Source organism: Copidosoma floridanum, unplaced genomic scaffold (genome assembly GCF_036245765.1).
Source record: "Copidosoma floridanum isolate Cflo_tuat_1 unplaced genomic scaffold, Cflo_Japanese_pri ptg000020l, whole genome shotgun sequence".
Lineage (NCBI taxonomy): Eukaryota > Metazoa > Arthropoda > Insecta > Hymenoptera > Encyrtidae > Copidosoma > Copidosoma floridanum.
This window is the reverse complement of record NW_028321897.1, coordinates 28,731,853-28,748,818: the sequence shown is the minus strand read 5'-3', so window position 1 is coordinate 28,748,818 and position 16,966 is coordinate 28,731,853. Positions and strand designations below refer to the sequence as shown.

The 16,966-nt window shown below is 33.3% G+C and overlaps 1 protein-coding gene across 1 annotated transcript in view; it reads left to right on the top strand.

Annotated features, from left to right (window-relative positions):
- Calr (calreticulin) overlaps positions 1-16,966 on the top strand; it is a 201,124-nt gene that overhangs the window by 89,637 nt on the left and 94,521 nt on the right. The gene's annotated exons all lie outside the window — the stretch shown is intronic.

Genomic DNA, 16,966 nt, shown 5'->3' with positions numbered 1-16,966 from the left:
GTACTTACATGTGCGTCATATAGTTTGCTATAAAAATCATTTTTCGATAGAAGTACAGTTTCTTGGAGTTTTTCATACGATATTACGTAATCATATGGAACCACACCCTTTCTTTTAAGCAGTTTAATTTAATCTATAGTGTATGCATCGTCTTGACTAAAAGTAGTGTCTAAAATATTATGCTGTTCTAAATAGGATGCCAACTTATTGAGTGATAAAGGTAAAAATCGATAAGAGTCAATAAAACGTAAGTTGATTCTCGTTCCCTTAATATATTTTGTGAAAGAAATATATTTTTCTTTTGTCTGAGGTATTACTTCTTCTCTTCCAGGAAAACAAGTAACAAGTTTTGGTATAAATATATGCGCATCATAGTTACTTATGTTGTGGAAAACTATGGGTATTGTTCGCGAGGCTTAGTATTTAAGATAACATTTATTATGCGCAGGGCTTTCATATCTGAAATTAAAAATAAAATTTATCAATAAGTTTGGGATTAAAATAATATTGATTAAAAAAGTGTAGTAAAAAATATTTACTCTCCAATAAAATGGCTATAATCATGAATTTTATCATCATTTTTAATATATAGCTCGCATATATGACATTTGTCAGCGTTGAAAAAATTAAAATTTACTTAACAATCTCATGGGTACTAAATTATTATACATACTTTGCAAATTTATGGTGAGATCTCGCATTTCTTTAATAAACCAGGTAGCTGAATTTTCACAGCTTTCAGTTTTTTTCCTACAAGAAACGTATCGTGATTTATGGTCGTTAAAACTGCACTTTACGTCGTATCCAATACTTGATGCTTTGTGGTGTTGTATTGCTCTTTCATTAATGTAATCAGGTTTTAATAAACACTCAAGGTTTGAATATACTATAAATAGAACTTGATTTTTATTCTTATAATTTTAAAATTTTAAAATATTATTACCACATTTTGGCAAGCTAGCTTTACATTTATTGACTTTAATGCACTCCACTGTATGAATTATAAGTTTTTTATTAGTTATAAAGTAATGCAGGCAATGATTGTTAATGTATTTTACGTTTACATTTAGTAAGAGAGCTTCTTACAAGTTAATATGAATCTTTAACCAACACATAATGGCAATTGTATTCATCAATATCCGTACGACTAACCCTGCTCTCTAAGCTTTCCTCTGACTCAACATCTTCTTCGTATGCCTCTTCTTCGTATACCTCTTCTATAATCCTATTATTAGCACGATTAAAATCATAATTCTTTTCACTTTCTTCTATATTATTTTTTTCTACATCTTCCTTTACCTCTCTCATCATTTCAGAATAATTGAAATCATCATAGTCTTCATTGTTAAATTTTTTTCGTTTTTTATTTACTTTTTCCTTATCATCCATTTCAATATACTGATTTTCTATGAGTAACAAATATACATGTTGAAGGTTTTTTTTAGCCGTCAAATGAAGGGGAAAAGTTTTAACAGTATTTCTTAAAAGTCTTTTCTAAGAAATATACATTAACCGAAATATCATTTTGTTTTTCAAATTACGGTACTTGCTTAGGTTGCACTGGGAATGTTATCCCAGTGAAATCGTAATAATTTTCATATTTTTTATAGTTCAAGACTCGATACGCATTTTACTTGCAGGATGTAGTGCCGCAAATATGACCCATTGGAAACATTGGTGATCGAAATTCTTAACATTAACTCAACTTTTGTTTTAATGCTAGAACTGGGTAATTCTATGTAAGAACTACCCTTCATAGCCTGATATTTATTTATAATTATTACTAAATTCAAAATAGAGCTCAGAGTCCACCCGAAATCTCGTTCAATGTCGGTAGCACTGGTTTTTGAACATTATTTTTGAACCATTCATGAAAATCAGTTGTATGAAATATACATTCTGACTTGATGTTAAAGTACTTAACTTCAGTACTCTCTGTATAATTTAAAAGACAAATTTTGATGCTAAAACTGTTAATTTTTCAAAGCGTGCTGCTGATTTAGAATTTTTGGTACTTTTAAAACAAACTTTTTTTCTGCAGAGTTCAGAAATTTTACCACATCCAAGAGCTTGCTATTCACAATAATAACAGTTCTTATACGATTCTGAAACGCACTATCAAGTTCTTTCCAGACTACAGCAGCATTATCGTCGTTATGGCTTGATGTAGTTGCAAGACCGTATCTTTGAATTTTCAATTTAAAAAGAAACGTTTCTAAAAAAGTTGTTATGAGACACTCAATATTTAATCATTTTTGCTTAATGCGCAATGACAATTCCACAGATTGTTGATAGTTTTTAGTGCTTCCAAGCATTATCACACTATTATTAACTATATCTGGAATTTTTGTTATATATTCACCATTCAACAGTCGTTGATGTATTTTTATTTGTTATATACCTCTGTCCAATTTCCTTAGACTAGAAGCCGGATTTGACGCACATATATTATTATTATTCTTACTTTACTAATTAAATATGCTAATAAAATTCCATTTATAAAAAGAAAAACATGACTTTTTCATTGTAAAAATAGATGGTAACATATTTTCGTTCATCAAGTAAAAGATAAAAAAAACAGAAAACGATTGTAACTAATCAAATTAAACACAAACGAAAAGTTCCAGTACAGCGCCAAGTTACTACTTTACTTTTATTCAATATATTCTTTATTATCGATACACTTAAGGTCTCTTATCAAGTCTTTTCAGTTATCATCAGAATCACTTATTTTTACCTACAATTCAACAACATTTTCGCAGTCCCCCTGCGCACTAGACACTGCCACACCACCGAGCACGACTCAGCGCCTAGTCCCCCATCACACGCTTTCACTATCCGTTGTAACTGTGTCCCCTCTTCTCTCCCTTCTTTCTTTTAATTTTCTGTAACTGTGGTCTGGAAGGAGCTATCCTAGTACCACTCCTTAATTTCAGTCCTAATTTCTTCCACTCCTCTCTCCAGTTCTTTCACCCTCTTCTTCATCTCCGGTTTCTCTTCTTCATTTTTCTTTTTTTCGGTTGTCATTCTTCTGCATCAGTTCTTGATCTTCTCAACCGTTTCTCTCAGCTCTGCCCTCTCTTCATCTTTTACCCTTTCTTTTGCCTTAATTTCTTCCAGGATTTTCTAAGCTTCTGCCATCTTTTTTTCTAACTCTGTACACCTGACTTACACCTTACTCAGCGTTACCTTTATATAAAAGATCTCTTTCTGGTCACTTATCATCTTCTCCCAGACTTCTTTCAGCCACCTGACGTTTAGCCTTACGCTCTGCATTTCTCACTCGACTTCCTTTGCTTTTCTTTAATCTCACTTTTTCCTTCTTTTACGTTGGCCTTTTTTCTGCTTCTCACACCCGTACGTGCCACTCTTTCCTGTTCGTTAGGTCTTACGTACCGCTGATTTAATCTCCCCTTACTGTCCTTCTTCCTTACGATACCTCCATTCGATATTTGTCCCTTCGATATCTATCTTGCTATCGATAGCTCTTTCGACTATCGAGTTTCTTTCGACTCCTTTGCGCGGTCGGGGCTTGCATGTCTGTTTTGATTGCTTCCTGTGCCTTCTGTGCTCCTTTGTCTTCCTTCGTAGCTCAACGCACCTTCCGCTTTCTTCTGACTGCATATTACTAAATCAGCTGCTCGTGTTCCTTTCGTTTCCTTTCTATGCATATAAGGTTTATTATTTCCTTGCATTTCTCGTCTAGTTCATCCGGTATCTGACAGATTTTCCCTGTGTACATGCATTTTCTTAGTACGCAATGCATTGTTTCTTGTTCCGCACAACATAGTCTGCATACTCTGTCCTCCTCCTCCTTTCAGTATTTATAACTTCTCGTTATATTTCCGCGCCTCAACCTTGCTACCGTTAATCTCTCTTCCTTTAATGTCATGTTCTTCACATAACTTGGTTCCTTCTCTTTCCATAATTCTTTGTACAGTGGATTATATTTGGATTCTACTATCTTGTCCTTTCTCTCCTCAACCTCTTTTATGCATCTTCTTTCCAGCATTTTTGTTAGTGTATGCTCGAGACTTCTTTGATCCACTACTAGATCCCTATCCCCTTTTGCCCCTATCACCTCGTTTCTTTTGGTTTTCCAGTTTCCTCTTGCCCTGCCACCAACGCCTTGTTTCTTTCCTCCAAGCAATCTGTTATCAGTACTTTTTTAGATGCCGTTGCTTTGTACTCATAGTTTACTGCTCTCTCTAAGGCCTTCTTCGATATTTCTGCTATCTTTGTCTCCTCTATTAGTATGTAGCTTGACGTATTGTCTAATTTCAAAATTCATTTTACGTATCTTATCTTCATTCTTTTCATGCTCTCCTCTAATTTCCGTCCCCATACTTTGGCTCCATATAGTGCAATACTCTCCACTAGTGCTCCAAACATTAGCATTATCCTTCTGTAGTTTTTTCTAAATAGTTTCTCTCCTATGCTCCAAGTGTTCTTCATTGCTATTACTGCCTTTCTTTTTTTCTCTTTTATGTGTGCTTCTGCTCTACCACTTTTCTGCAAGGTGTAGCCCAAATATTTAATTTCCTTAACTTCCTCAATTTCTTCGCCCTCCCAATACCATTTCCTTCTGTTTGCCCCTTTTCTACTTCTTTCAAATACCATAATTCTTATCTTCCCTACATTCAGTCTTATTTTCTTTTTCTCTAAAATTTTTTTCAGTCTCCTAAGCATCTCTTTCAGGTCCTCTTCGTGCTCCGCGATTAGGATTATGTCATCCGCATACATAATCGACCAGATCTTACTCTTTCTCACTCTTGCCCCTCCCATTATGTTTTTCCTCAGATGTTCTTCTAGGCCTCTTACATAAACATTAAATAATGTGGGGCCGAGTGGGCATCCTTGTCTTAGGGCTTTAGTCGATCAGAAGGGTTGCGACCTCTTTTCTTCTAGCTGAACTCTATTCCTTGTCTCAGTGTATGTTTCCAAAATTCTCTCTCTTAGATTCCCACTAACTTCAGCTCTTTCTAGCTCTTCTCTATCTACTATATCAAATGCTTCATCCAAATCTGCGAAGCAGCAAAAAAGCTTGTCTCCTTTTTTTCCTATTCTTCTATCCACTATGTGATTCAGCACAAAGGCTGCGTCCATCGCCCCTCTTCCACTTCTGAAGCCAAACTGGTTCTCTCCCAGCTTACTTTCTACTTCCTTGATCAGTATTTCGTTTAGTATGCTTGCATATATTTTACATGTCGTATCCATTAGCGTTACCCCTCTATAATTCTGTACCTCTTCCTCCCCCCTTTTTTGTACACTGGTATAATTATCCCTTCCCTCCATTGATTCAGGATACCTTCACCTCTCATATCCGCTTGTACAGCTCCCACAAGGCTAATCCTACCTTCATTAACATATTTGTCCACACTTCGTTTTCAATTCCGTCCTCTCCTGGTGCTTTTCTCATCTTTAAGTTTATCATCTGCTTTATTAGTTCTTCTCTAGATATCTTCTTCCTCTCCTTTAAGTAATGTTCTTCCTGTATATTGATTTGTATCTCACTCTTTTCATAACTCGCTTCCAGTTTTTCCATGAAGTGTTTTTTTCAGCTCTGCATACTCATATTTTTATCTACTTGTTCTCTTTTCTTCCTGTACTCATTTACATACTTCCAGGCTTCAACCTCTGTCTTTATATTCTTGATCTTTTGTAACTCTTGTTTGTCAAATTCTTTACACCATCTTTTGTACTCATTTCTTATTTTAATATACTCTAGTCTTGAAATCTTCTTGTATTTCCAGCTTCTGATCCCTTTTTTTGCTTGTTTTTTCTTAGATACCCATACTCGGTCCTTCCATGGCCTATTCCCCAGATTCCACTTCTTGATCTTATTCCTTATTTTTGGTACTGCCATTTCCACTTTGTTTTTTATTGCGCTCCATCTTTCCTCGTTCGATGTCACCTCTGATGCCCAACCTTTGCATACCGTTATAAACTTCTTCTATAGCTCCTCTGTCCATAACCTCTTCTCTATCCACTGTTGTTCTTCATTCTCTGTATATTTTTCTCTCTCTTGTTTAGCTATTCTTACTCCCTGTAGCTCCAGCTCTAGTGGCATATGGTTTCAATCTATGTTCTCACCTATTCCCATCCTCTCGATTCTGTCCAGAGCCTCTTTGTTTGCTATGACATAGTCAATGACTGACTCTCCTTTTGCATCCACATGTGTGAAGTGTGAAGCTCCCTCTCTCACCTTTACTATCATTGACTATAAACCTTCCCCTCTCTTCTTATCCATTTATTGGTATCCTTCCTTCTGTGTTTATTGTTTTGTCATCTGATTTCATTAAGCCGTTAATTTTCTCCTTTATTATATCGCTGTACTTCCAGATGCCACCTTCCTCCGCCGTCCTTGCGTTCCAGTCACCCCCAATTAGCAGGTTGCCCTCCTCCTCTATGTCTTATTTCTCTTTCATTATCCTCAGCGTTTCCTTCATGATTATATACTTTCAGGAATCTCCAGATCACTTCTCCTATTTTTATCTCCTCGTACACTAACCCTTTGCCCCACTCTTTAACTTTTTCCCTTCTTAATTTTCTAGACCTTCTGACTCCCGAGATTATGCCTCTCTTGTTTCAGCGTCCTGATTTTCTAAGCCAGCCACGTTCCAAAAATACACCTGCACTTCCTCCCCTCGCTCCTCTTTCGTTTCGCCATCCCTCTCTAGCTATTCCATTTGCTTCTGTGTCCCCCCTTCACCGAACTCACCTTTTCGTTTGTCCCAGTGGTGCCATCTGTTATCGACTAGCACTTTTCGGTAACCAACTCTCGTCACCTTTCCCCTCTCTCCACTCTCTGGAGAGGGTCCTTTCTTTTTGTGTAGGCCATCTTCTATATAAACTCCTCTTATCAGGTTCCTTTTCTTTTGCATCACTTGTCTTTTAGTTTCCCAATTAGGTAGTTTCACCAGAATGATTTTCTTATTCACATTCTTGTTTCTATCTCCTATGATTGTAACATTCAGGCCCTGCATTTCCATTCCTAATTGATGGTTTAGCTGCTTTTCAACCTCTCTTGACATCTCTTCCTCTCTGATTTTCAAGCCTTTTATGACTGTTTAATTTCCTGCCTTCTCTGTCCTTCCTCTCCTTCCCCTCTTCTATTATTTGCAATCTCTCATTTATTTTCTCTTTTTCCGTTAGCCATTTCGCCTTGTCCTCCTCTCTTTGATTTTCTATCTTCTCCAGTCTACCCTTGCATTCATTTTTCAGTTCTTTGATGTCATCCTTCGTTTTTTGCGTATCCTCCTTTACGCTTCTTACTGCTTTGTTAACATTTCCTAGTTCCTCTTTTATTTCTGACAATGTCTTGATAAGCTTATCTTATGTCGCCTTGTCCATTTCTTCAACCTCTTTTGCACTGCTAACCTTGAGCTTGAAATTGTCAAGCTCGAATATCTTTAACTGTTCAGTGGCCTTCTGAGATTTAACGCTCAATCTTGTTGTTCTCTCGCTTTCTTCTTATTTCTTTAGCTGTTTTAGCACATCCTAGCTGCCTCTCTTTTTCTCTAACCTTCTGTCGAGGTTATAGTTTTCCAACTTTTCCCTGTTTGTTCGCTTTTCAGGTCCCTTTTGTTTCTCACCTACGGGTTCTCTTCTTTCTTGTGTTTCTCCGATTTTTGGTCTTCTTTTGCCTTATTCTTTCTTCATTTCACCTTTTTTATTTGGTACGTACTGCCCTATCTTTGTGAGCCACGATGTGCTCTCTACCGCGGTTCACGCCAAACTCCTAACAGTTGTTGATGTTCTACTCGCACTATCTCACAAAAAATCACAAAATTTTCTATACAGTCAGCATTAGTAGAACTATCAAAAAGTCGCTCCATGATGCGGTTACCAATTGCTAACGTCCTTAAATGATTTCTACATTGCTTTGACATATGTTTAAAGGTATTTGGTTACGTAGATAAAAGTGCTACCTCCTGGCGGTGCAATAAAAAACTATAATACACGTATAGGGTATGAAAAGAAGTTGTCAGTAAACATTAAAATTAGTTGGCTGTTAGTTGTACTAGCTTAAAGATGGCTAAATACGTGATTGATATTCAAGGCTTTAATACTATATCTAACGAATTTATTTTTAAAGAGGTAGCATTCTACTTTTATTAGAAGAAGATTCTACACCAACAGTATTTCTCTTCAAGCCCCGCCCTCCTACCCCAGTCAGCTAAGGCCTGAAAATAAATGTAAAAATCGATGGTTAGAACTCAATTACCATGGTCTCCTTTGGGACTCTGGAGAAGTGTCCTATGGAGATTTAATCTTTTTTTTTCAGTCTATGATTATATAACTATAGAATGACGTAATTTATGTTAAAGGACTTGATAAAACGAAGTGGCTTTGTCAAGTGCTCCTTAATAGGTATATGATTCATGCAATCCAGTGTATAATAAATAAAAACTAAAGGACTATTTTCTCCCTCTTAGGTTCATTTACAACTTAAAAGAGTGTTTGTCATTAAAACAATTTAATATAATTCATGTGACATGTACAAATCATTCATTTAAATCAGCCTATTGTGCTGTAAAGAATGCTACAGCTATGAAAAAAAGTATATTTAAAAAAGATTGTGGCTGAACAGATAAGCAAGCCTTGATATAAAGTTGATTTACAGTAGTTGAACAACAAAAAAATAAAAATTATTTCAAGAAATATTTTTTACTCTCATATTTTTGAGTGTTCCATCGATTATACGAAAAAATATATTTATATAATAAGAGTACTGTTGCAGCAACATTACTGTAAGCAAAAAACAATGTCAGAAAAAGAGCACGTGTAGAGAATTAAAGCGGTCTTGTTTGGATGTTGAGACCTTATGGATCAGTATCTACCAATAACTTTACGAAAACAATTCTGTTGTGGAAAAACAATCAACATCTGTTGTTGAATGACTAATTGAACTGGTACGTCCCTACTACGACGTAGATATACATACAAAGCTAAGATTGTAGAAGTTGAAGCGTTGTATATAAGATGAAGCATAGTTATCAGTTTTTTCAGACTAAAAATTTTTTAAAGGACTACTAGCTCTCTTCTGACTTTCCAATAGTGCGAATGCATATTTTTTATCTACCAGTTCAAAGAGTATTTGTAAAACATTGTTGTGTATTGCAAATTAACAAAGTCGTAAAATGAGTGATGGTAAAAAATTGCCCTTTTTAATACTAATAAAAAAAGGATAGTTGTTTGTACCGATTTTGGAATACAATTTGTACCAGGAAAATTGGCTAAAGTAAAACCAGATGAATACCCACCCACATATATTCCATTAAAAAATCGGAAAACTATAATAAATGGTAGGGACTCCAAAAATATTACAAAATATGACATACAGAAAAATGAAACTGAAGGAGTCAAAACTGAAAGTGATTTTAATGTTGACAGTGACAGTGATTGTAATATTAATAGTGACAGTAATTTCGGCATTAACAGTAGTAGTGACATTTGAGCTAGCCTAAATAAAAAAATTATGGTGTCTGTCATGATGTCGATTGCATTAGTAATAGAAATATTTTAATTAGTGATAGAGCCAGTTATACTAACACTGAGATAATCGTTGATGATTATAATATTGATAGGAAAACTCTTAGTAGTGACAGAGACAGAGATATAAATACAATAGTTGTAGACTAAATAATGATAGTGGTAATAACATTTGTGACAGTAGAAGTCCACTCTCTGTAGTGAATGAATAAAACATTGATAATAATGAATTAATTAAAAGAGTAGTTATAATAAAATAAAATTTGGATAAAAAAATAGCTACATTTCAGTGGAGGTACTGTTATTAAGCGTTGTTTGAAGAAGTGATACATATTTTATAACTTTTTTATAAAAGATTAGACAAAAGCTAACAAATACATAAGAACGTTCGCTCTCATAATTTTACTTGGAAACATTCTTGTTTAATGGTACCTTTTACTTCTCTAAACAAACTACTCGGTGCGTTGTGTTTTTTTTTTTCTTTTACTTTAAATCTACCCTCCTGACAAATCTCACCTGAGATCTCATCTGATATCTCATGTGATTTCTCACCTGAGATCTCAGGTGAGATCTCATGCCAAATTCTCATCTGAGATCTCAGGTGAGATTTCTAAAAGAAAAATAATAAAAAAAATTTTTTGCAACGATTATAATTTACACACTAATAGAATGATTACCTAAGATATCAACAGTTATTGGAAAAAAAAAAAAAAATTCGGCTAATATGGGACGCGAACTCGAGCCCCCAGTTAATCAGGCAAGCATCTTACCGCTTGACCAGAGTAGATAAGATACTAGTCCGACAATTTACGTCTATATTAAGTGTAAGTACCATGTGTTATTGTTTTTCTTATTTATAACTGAATCATACAATTAATAATAGATATAATTTTTCCTAATCTTAATTCTGATAGTTAACCAACTAGATAATATTCAGGAACATTATTTTCTTTACAAACAATATTTTTTCTCTTACAGTTACTCTTGAGGGAGCTTTATATCCAAGTTAGGCATAAGTTTTAAATAATTATTATAAATAATTATTTAAATGTAATAATAATAAAAATCTACAATATAAAACAGATGGACTTGATGTGTTGTGAAAAAATTATTTAAAAAAAATCCAAATTACTTGCGTATATATTATCTTATCTAAAAAAAACACTTATAGTTGAAAATCCTTAAAGCTATTCATGTTATTCCAATTTTTCAAACTTATTATACTCCTTAAAGAATTTAAGATGGAGTAATTACTTTAAATTTTTAGATACAATACATGTGTGATGAGTTAGGTGCAATTTTTTATACGAAACTGTAGGTTTTCACTCATTTTTTGTGTTTTCGGAAAACAATTACATTTAACTCACTAAACTTGGATCGTATCAACAAATTGGAATAACATAAATAGCTTTAAGGATTTCCAACTTTTATAAGTGTTTTTTCAAAATAAGATAATATACACGCAAGCAATTAGGATTTTTTTATAATAATTTATTCACAACACATCAAGTCCCCCTGTTTTATATTGTAGTTTTTCTTTATTATTACATTTAAACAAACATTTATAATAATTATTAAAAACTTATGATTCAGTTGTGAGTAAGAAAAACAATAACACATGGTACTTACACTTTATATAGACGTTAATTGTCGAACTAGTATCTCATCCACTCTGGCCAAGCGGTAAGATGCTTGCCTGATCAACTGGGGGCTCGAGTTCGTGTCCGATATTAGCCGATTTTTTTTTTTTTTTCTATAACTATTAATATTTAAGGTAATAATTTTATTGATGTGTAAATTATAATCGTTGCACAAAATTTTTTTATTTATTTCTCTTTCCAAAATCTCACCTGGGATCTCAGGTGAGAAATCACATGAGATATAAGATGAGATCTCAGGTGAGATTTGTCAGGAGGGTATGTACAAGTAACAAATATAAATTTATTTATTTAGCCCGCGCCAAAATACCATTTGGGAAAGTTGGTTTTTTTCTTTAAAAATAAATGTTCGAAGTAAAAATCGTGGAACACCTCGCCGGTAGCCATACTGTAACCACGCTAGTATTTAACACAACTTTGAACTCTGCATGCATATGTACAGCTGTAGGACGACTCTGAAGTTCGAAATGTTCCAGGAATAAAATTAGAAAATTGGAAAAACTACTTTTAAAGCAGCCCTTTCAGTCATTGAATACTTTAAAACGACATTGATCAATTGCCAATGATAGTTTTTCCGATTTTCTAATTTTGTTCCTGGAACGTTTGAACTTTTAAGTCATAAGAAAATTATTTAAGATAAATAAGCATGCGTTAATTATACCATTTCGCAACATTTACAATTTTCTTTTGTCATAATTCCTAAGATCCACCCAACAGCGTTATAGTATAAAATAAAGATACAAATGAATTAAATGCTAGATAATGCAATTCCAACGTTTATAATGTGCAGCGATAATTTCATACAAATGTATGATATGAATTACAGTAAAATATTTTTCTGGCATTAACGCTTGTAACAAACATTTTACAAACGTTTATATTAAATAACTAATTAATAAGTATTTATACAATTATTTACATTCATGGGAATAATGAACGGCAATACTTAATTGGAAATTATTAGTTTTTTATTGTGACCCCAGTGCAATGATTTGTAATAAGTTGGGATAATAACTTCACGCTGTTAACTTTTAATCCATCTCGCTTGTATTTGCATAATTATTTTGGTAATCAACAGAAAAGTATAGAGAAATCTTTAATTCACGTACTTCTTTTTTGTCGGTATGCACATTAATTTATGTAAACAACGATTATACAATTTACGAAATGGTGTAATAATTCAATAGACAGAAGTATGTAGGAAGTTTTTGAAAATTCATAATTTAATGTGGTAGTGTTGGAGTACGTCTCAAAAACATTTACCCAAGTTTTCACATTCAAGTATTAAATACAAAAGATTGTACAGATAATTTATCAAAAGTACGTTGCACCTCAGCTGTTATTTTTTAATATTATTTCTAAATATTTAAATAGTTGGACGACCTTTAAATTTCAAGGGTTTGTTGCATTTAAAATTCAATGAGCTCTAGTATACATAATAAATATTAAATCAAAGCTACATTCCAAATTTATGATACAAGATCTTATTTAATTTTGAATGCATTGAAGCCTTGGGACTTGAAGGTAATCAAACTATTTTAATATTAAAAAATTAAATTTAAAAATAATAGATGACAGTCACGCTTAGGTGCAACAAACTTTCGATAAACCATCTGTAAAATCTTCTGTATTTAATATTTAAATATGAAACGTTGGGTAGATATTTTTGAATACTCACTACCACACTAAATTGTAGATTTTCAAAGACTTCTTACACACTTCTGTCTATTGAATTAATACACCGTTTCGTAAATTGTGAGGCTAAAATCATTGTTTACATAAATTATAGCAGACACTGACAAAAAAAAAAAAAAAAAAAGCTGCATGACTTGAGTGTCACTTTATACTTTTCTGGTGATTTCCAAAGTAATTATGCAAATGCTAGTGAGATAGATTAAAAAGTTAACAGCGCGCAACTATTATCCTAACTTAGCAACGTACAACGCACTAAAGCCGTTTTTATATTTATTATGTTAGCTATACAAAGATGAATTCTTGAAAGAAAAATTATTGTTAAACGTCAAACACAATTAAAAAATAGATCTTTACTACTTATGAGTCTTGAGAAGTTCTCATAATATTTAAAAAATTTAAAAAAAAACATTGTGTGTGTGTGTGTGTGTGTGTGTGTGTAGGAAGTTATAAATACTTTTAGTATTTTTTACCTATTTAAAAAAATTTTTTAATTTCTTATTTTTCGTAGCATATGTATTGTTTTATTCATTCCGTCTACCATGATTATGATCACTCATTTTTCTATAAATTTTGACTAACAATAATTTTTGTAAAGCAAAAACCCTGTATTCATAACATTTATGTTTTTTATCAAACCATTCAGAAAATACGTCATTTGTATATTTTTCAACAATTTTGGTTAAAGATAGTAACAATTTTCTTTGATGCCACTTGCTTGATGATTGTTGAAAGCATGTAATTGACAAGACTTAATTTTAACAAAGTAATCGCTGGCTCTAGTTGAATAACTTTTTGTTGGTAAATTTGGATCTAAATGGGAATATTCTCTTCTTTCTAAATAAATTTCAGTATTACATAAGTCTTCTGTCAGTGGTTTCAACATCTTTTTTTCGCAATCACAACACTTATTTTTCATCAACGATGCTTTGCACACGTAACAACTCAGAAAAGCAATTGAATTTTGTTCAAACAGTTGTTTGGCTTAATAATCAGGTATTTCTGTACAATTGATTGGTACAAATGATTGCATCAATTTAGCCATGTTTAATAGCTCATTAATTTCTTTAGCTTCAGAATCGTTGTATTCAGGTAAAACGAAACTTTCTTCATTCTCTTGAATAACTGCTTTATCAGTCTTCGAGTTTTGAGAAATTCCATTTGTACCAATAGAAACTGTAACATCTTTAACCAGAGAATTCTCACTCGAGCTTACCAAAGAGTGTGTTTCATTTATCAAGACGTTACATTGTTTGCTGGCCCCGATAGCATCTATTGACAAAACGTGTCCAAAACTTAAACGGTACATTCAACAAGTAGGATTATTATTAAAACCGCACCTCCCTCGGAACTGCGAGTGAGTATGCTCAACGCTGTCTTGATTGCAAAGACCTGTCGCCAACTCAAAATTTTAAAATTCCTTGTTTAAATCTTTATACAATGAAACTAAAGCTCTTACCGTCTGTGGCAATTCTTTGAAACAAGGTGGTCTTGAATTTCTAATTAATCGCCTGTCCTTAAAACTTTTACTTATTACGACAGTGTACCATTTTTCAGACCATTCAACAAATTCATTTAACAGCTCGAGAATCTCTGGATTTTGTTTTGATAAGGGGCGTTTCTGTTTATCTACAGTTCGCAAAGAAAAACTATTACAAGCATCAATTACAGCATCTAACTTTTCGATAAATTTAACAGTATCTGCCGCATTATCAGATACCAATCCATGAGGATCTTGCGAAGCTGTGTGAACCGTAGCTGCCATTCGACGGCTTAAAAATTGCATCACTATTTTAACATTCATAACTTCGAAACTACTGGGAGTGAAGTGACTTTAAGTTAAATGAACTAATATGTTTGAAGTGTTACTGCTCGAGTCAAGTTCCCAAGTTTTCAGTATGTCAGAAAAATTCATTATAATTTTATCATCGACACAAATGTATCTATGAGATCTTAATTGGACAAGCAATCATTTTATAAGATGAGGCCAATCAAAGATTACGTAAATTTTGCGATTTTCGAGAAAAAAATTAAGGTTCTTTAACAGTTACATTGAATAATTTCCACATAAGTGTCAGATTGTTTGGACCTTGATCACAAACGATTACTTTTACATTTGCTCCAATTTTAAATGAAGCAGTTAGGGTTTCTCTGACTATTTCAAGAAGCTTTTCAGGCGTACACCGTGCTCAGTAAAATCAAAAGAAACCAATTGGCGTCTAGGATTTTTTGCATTTATACTATCTAAACATATAAACAAAGCATAAAGAGCTAACTTATCCCCTTCTACGATTTTCACCCGTATCTGTAAAACCTTCAATAAGATCTTGCGCTTTTAAATATTCTTCGCATAATTTTATCGCCATTTCATCAAATTTCATTGCACATACACGTTCTTCTCGTGGCAACGACATCAATTTTTTCTCAATCGAGTTCCAAACTACATCATTCAAATACATTAAAACACTATACTCAGCAACCAACCCTCTGACTGTTGATTCCCCTGCTAATCGTACCTTTAAATCTCACAACCGGCTATAGCAAGGTGCAAAATGAAAATATATTATTTTACATCAGTTCTTTTCATTCTCGCTCTTCTCATGTTTGAATTTCATCTTTACCAAAGTAGCAGCAGTTTTAGAAAGACCTTTGCTGTTTACAACGACATCAATTTAACTAATCTTAGTTTTAATTAGGTTTTTAATAGTTAAATTTTTTCGCTCAACTTGTTGTTTTAACGTTTTAATTTTTCTAAGATGTTTGGCTTTATCTACTTCTAAATTTACTACTCTTTTTCTCAGATTAATAATCATTTGCCGGGCTTTACACAAAACTGATTTTGATTTTAAACTTAAAGAAATTTTACACTAAATTTTAGTTCTGTTTTCGTATCTGTAATATGACTAGTGCTTATGCTGCTACTGGAATTTACGATTTTGTTTTGTTGTTCCAGTCTTTCAAAGCTTAAATAATCTTTATTTACCTCAACTTCTCCAAAATTAAAAAAATCTGTTTTCCAGAAGGATATATGACATCACTCGCTTGTTTCGTCACGCTCGTCAGCATCGTCTATAGATACTGCAGGCATATTAACTGCTGTGAGAGTTAATTCTTGACGTTTATTTTCAGTTTGTTCGCATGATGATTTCTCCTTTGGCTATCGCTCCCGTTCGATTTGATGTTGTGTCATGTAATTTTCATACGATTCTTGCTTCAGGTGCCTGCCAGTGTATTGTAGTTGAATTTCGTAGAAAGCGTTCAATTTGGCCTTGATCATTTTTTACGAAATCAACATCGTTAAAATGTCCATTTCATATTCTGGCTGACCGCTTGGATGCAATATTGAGCATCAATATAAAAGAAACATCAGAATATAATTTACTTGTGCAATGTATAGAAAAAAAAACCAAACAAGATAAAGTGCGCAGTATACGGTACCAACTGTTTGTTTTCTTGTCACTACGAAAATAGAGCAACTTGGCTGCACTCTCAGTTATCGAAGAAGCTGCCGCCCAGCACTGTTTACGGTTATATTTTCAATGCTAACTACAGTAAGAGCATTGTTCTATGAGCATAAGTGGACGTCGACGTACCGAGTTATGATGAAGCGGAGGACACCATGCAAAAAGTCATCAACAGTGTTGAACCAATGATGAGTTATAATACGGAGCTTGATAATTATTCAGGCGAAGAGGAAGGTCCCTATTCTGATTGTTATAAACCACAGCATGCATCAAAAAAACGCCGATTATATGTTCAATGTCAAATTTAAAAACTACATTTCTCGTTGTTGTAATGCTATACATAAGACACCTTAAACGTATATGACTACAACGACTTACATACACCCAGTCCTTCGAAAATCATAAATACTAAGTATATTATGATTTAAGTACAATCAATCTGCAAGAAGCGTTAAAAACACAATTTTTAATAGTGTCTCCTATAAATTGATGCTTAATACTGGTAATAGGCTAAAACTGACGCAGCAGCACAAAAAAGTAAGCAAATATTGATAAAAGCTTTGGGAAGCTTAATTTTTGGTAAGTGTTTTTGAAAAGTGCATTTTTCGGCGTCTCAGAGAAGACGTACACAAAAGTAAATAGCTTCATCATAAAGCT